Below are 5,044 nucleotides of genomic sequence, written 5' to 3'. Positions count from 1 at the left end.
CCTCTGCTCCTGGACCGCCTGGCTGGCATTGGGATCACTGGTGCTGCACTCTCCTGGTTTACATCCTACCTCACCGGCCGTCAACAATTTGTTCAACTAAGCAACCACAAGTCTGGGTGTTCAGGTGTCTCACTGGGTGTCCCCCAGGGGTCAGTCTTGGGTCCACTCCTGTTCACCACTTACCTCCTCCCGCTGGGCACACTCCTCCGTCACCATGGGGTCCATTTTCACTGCTACGCTGACGACACACAGGTCTACATCTCCACCAAACCCACCGCTGCCATCCCCCCACCTCCCTCATCACGTGCCTGGAAGAGATCCGGAGCTGGTTGAGCAGGAACTTCCTGAAACGCAATGGAAACAAGATCGAGGCCCTGCTCATCGGATCCAAATCCACCCTCACTAAATCACAACACACCCCAGCTCCACTCATAATCATCGATGGATTCCCAGTACCCTTCTCCTCCAAAGTCAAGAGCCTCGGCGTCATCCTGGACAACACCCTCTCATTCGCACCCCATATTCACAACATCACCCGGACTGCATTCTTCCACCTCCGCAACATCGCCAGACTCCGCCCATCACTGACCCAATCCAGCACTGAAATCCTAGTTCACTCATTTGTCACATCACGCATAGACTACTGCAACGCCCTCCTCACCGGACTCCCCACCAAACTCATCAACAGACTGCAGATCATTCAGAACTCAGCCGCCCGGATCATCTGACGCACCAAATCATCTGACCACATCACCCCTGTCCTCATCCAACTTCACTGGCTCCCAGTACACTACCGCATCCAATACAAAACCCTACTCCTCACCTACAAAGCTCTCCACAACCTAGCCCCCAGTTACCTCTGCGACCTCCTCCAAGAATACACTCCCTCCCGCTCCCTCCGCTGGACTACTATGTATCCCCACATCACGACTCACTACAATGGGTGCCCGGTCATTCAGCTGTTCAGCACCCAGGCTCTGGAACTCCCTCCCCCCACACATAAAACAGTCAGACACCATTACAACCTTCAAGTCACAACTCAAAACTCACCTGTTCAAACTCGCACACAACGTCTAACTGATCACTGTTTTGATTGTTTGTTTGTTTTGTTTTATCTTGTTTTTGTTTTATTTATTTCTTATTTATTATGTTTATTTATTTATTTATTTTTTCCACAATGTCTTGTTTTTTTTAAACGATTTATGATGACTATATGCTCTGTAAGGTGACCTTGGGTGTCTTGAAAGGCGCCTCTAAATTAAATGTATTATTATTATTATTACCCCTGTTGGATATTCTTACCTAGACAACCCACGCTCGGAGGGCAGAGGAGGGGTTATTGCTGCTGTATACCATCAAGACCTCCAACCCACCCCACTCTCCATCCTTGCTGCCCCATCATTTGAACACCTGGCCCCAAACCTCTCATCTTTTCAATCATTTACCGCCCCCCCAAACCCAACCCATCATTCCTACCAGATCTCTCTGAATTCATCACTGCACTATCTTCAATCTCGCCATCTGTTTTACTCCTCGGCGATTTCAAACTCCACATTGACTCCCCGGAATGTAAAAACGCTATTGACTTCCTGGTCCTCCACAACCGCTTTAGATTCACCCAAAACATCAACCTTCCCACCCACAACCTTGGGCACATCGTAGACCTGGTTTGCTCCACTGGCTCCACATCCACATTGTCTCCAGCACCGACCTCTCCATCTCTGACCACCTGGCAATCAAACAGGACCGCAAAATCACTTTCCGCAATCTTAAATCGCTCGGTCCAGTTTCTCTCTCCACCTGCATATCAAACACTCTCTACGGCCTCACCTTTCCTGTAAATCCAGCCCCCATGGACCTTGTCAACATCTACAACAATACACTGTCTACCTCCCTCAACAAACTGGCCCCCCTGAAAACTAAAACTGTGATGTTCACTCACTCTGCCCCCTGGTTCACCCCGGAATTTCACAAACTCAAAAAACAACTTAGACATCTAGAACGAATACACAAGAAAAACGGTTTCAAAGTACACGCCCTCGCCTACAAAGAGCACATGCACCTCTACAAATCAGCACTCGACAAAGCCCGTTCTGTCTTCTACTCTGGCATCACTCATTCTGGATCCTCCAACCCACGCACACTTTTCCATGATAAATGAACTCCTCAAACCCCAGGATAACATTTCATCCTCATTCACCGCAGAGAAATGCAATAATTTCCTATAATTTTTCCACTCCAAGATAGAAATCCTCCACAACCAGCTTGCCACCTCCTCTGCCACAAGCCTTGACTCAGAACTTCCACTTCCTTCAACCCCTGACGACCGGCTTTCCATCTTCTCACCATAACCATAGGCATTGATTACGCCGGGGACGCGTCCCCACCAGATTTCGTCAAGATTAATTTTGTACCCACCACTTGTAAAATAAATAAAATAAAATCTAGTTGAATTATTATGTATTGGAACACGGGTCTTCTCAATGCCGTGTAACGCTCCGTTCCATTGCATGGGCTCTTCACAACTTCCGGCGGTGAATTATATTAGATAATTATATTAGATAATTCACAAGTATAATTGACCGCTGACATGGAAAACAAAGGACTTTTTGCCTATAATGACGTCTTTGGTGTCGCTCCTCAAGTAGTCCGGTAACTCTTCAACCCCAGCATCTTCGGTTGCTAAGCGACGTCAACGTCTTTGGCGGACTATTTCTCTGCTGATCAACACTACGAAAGCTGGTAACAAATAAATTGTAAAAAGTATTTTTTTCGTTTTGGCACGTAGCCGTGTAATAAGCGGGATAATGTATAGAACGTCGCCGGTCATTATCGAAATAAAGCCCCTTCAGTGGGAAGCAAGACACCTTTGCTGCGTGTTCGGGGTCCTGTTTGCCCTGTCGGGGCTTATTTTCCCGATAATGACCGGCATTCTATACATTATCCCTTACTTATTACACGGCTCTACTCTATGGTGTAGACTGCTCCATTCACTTGCATGGGCCTTCCTAACGTTCAGCTGTCAATTATTTTGTTTATTACACGGCGCTTCTCAATGCAGTGGAATGCTCACATCCACCATATTGACCGCTGTCAAGGAAAGTGTTTCTTTTTGCCTCTGATTCACGTCATCTGTATCACTCTGCAGTCCGGTAACTTATCAACCCCAGCGTATTCGGTTGCTAAGCGATGTCAACCACTTTGGCGAACTATTTCTCTGCTGATCAACGCTACGAATGATAACAAATACATTGGAAAAAGACACACTTTGTGAAGTTATTTTTTCGATTTGGAAAGTAGCCATTACTAATAATACCAATACTCTTTGGCTGGGATGATTAGGCATCAGACAATCAAGTCATTTTAGCCTGAATACATAGGTAAAAAGCACCAGAGCAGGTTGCTAGTACCATGGACAGTATCAGAACGATAACCTGTTGAATTAAATGGATGTGGTAGGCTACACCACGGGATGCATCTGCAGACCACTGCCACATAAATAAAGGTAAGACGCAATATCTATTGCCTAAGATTTGCTGGTGCTGTGGCGAGGTCTTTTGTGTTTTTTGTATTCAAGTGGTCGGCTGTTTTAACTTGCAATTGATAGTCGGTGGAGTCAGTCTCTTGTTGACACAAAGTGACTTTTGGTCATTCTTGCTTTGCTGGAATTCTGGAATAATTGTGGGGAGTGCATGAGTTTTGGTCAGAATGCCTGATGTAGGCTAGTTTTAATGGAATGCGTGTTGTGAATTGAGCTGTGCAACAAATATTTTTTTCTTTTTCAATCTTGACGACTTTTGTAGTGCTGTGTCTAGCCACACGTTTGGCCCTTCTGAACTGAAACACACAGTTAAATTCCTTTCCTAGCTCCTTTTTGTTTATGTTGTTAGCTTAGCCATATCATGTCACGTTGTCAACATTGGATACATGGAGCAGACCATAGTGGGTCATATGTCTGATGCTTTTTGGAAACGTTTTCTTCATAAAACGTGCCAGACAGATTTTGTATACATTTTATTCCTTAGTAATACATGGGTATGCCGGCTACATGGGTATGCCGTCTTTCAGAGCCTTTCATTACCGGCACTAAAAAGAGAAAAAAGTGTGCATCGTCATTGTACCCAGCACAGACCTCTCCAAAATACACTCCCCCCTGGACACCATGCCTTCCGAACTCGTCAAAGCCTGTTTCACCTCTCGCCCCACTCATCACAGGCACAACTCCCTAAACTCTGTTACTGTTCCCCCTCCTTTTAAGCTTGCTGCCGTCACCCCCCTCCTTAAAAAACCTGGCCTTGACTCCGTCGACCCCAACAACTTCGGACCCATCTCCAACCTCAAATTCCTTTCAAAACTACTCGAAAGAGCCGTCGCAACGCAACTCAAGCAATACATCCTCTCCAATAACCTATACGAAACATTCCAATCCGGCTTGCGAACCCACTACAGTACTGAAACAACCCTACTTAAAGTCACCAACGACCTCCTACTCTCCTCTGACTCCGGCTCCCTTACCATTCTCCTCCTCCTCGACCTCAGTGCTGCCTTTGAAACCGTCAATCACTCCATGGTCGCCGCCATGGTCTTCAATTTCACTGTTACGCCGACGATACCCAACTATGCATCACCACCACAGCCATTACTCCTGCCATCCTAGCCACTCTCACCAACTGTCTCACGGACATCAAAACCTGGATGCACCACAACTTCCTCAAACTCAACGGCAATAAAACTGAAATTATCATCTTCGGCCCAAAAAACATCATCCCTACCTCCCAGAACTTCTCACTTTGCATTGATGGTCACTCTGTCACTCCCTCCCCCCTGGTCAGAAACCTCGGCATCATCATGGACCCCACTCTCTCCTTCAAGTCACACATGAACAGCGTCAGAAAAACATCCTTCTTCCACCTCCGCAACATTGCACGCCTTTGACCCACCCTTTCATCCTCAGCTGCCGAAACACTAATCCACGCCTTCATCACTTGCAGACTCGACTATTGCTATAGCATTCTGTATGGCCTCCCCTCCACTATTCTTCAAA

Source organism: Gadus macrocephalus, chromosome 12 (assembly GCF_031168955.1).
Source record: "Gadus macrocephalus chromosome 12, ASM3116895v1".
NCBI lineage: Eukaryota > Metazoa > Chordata > Actinopteri > Gadiformes > Gadidae > Gadus > Gadus macrocephalus.
Note: the sequence above shows the minus strand (reverse complement) of the source record.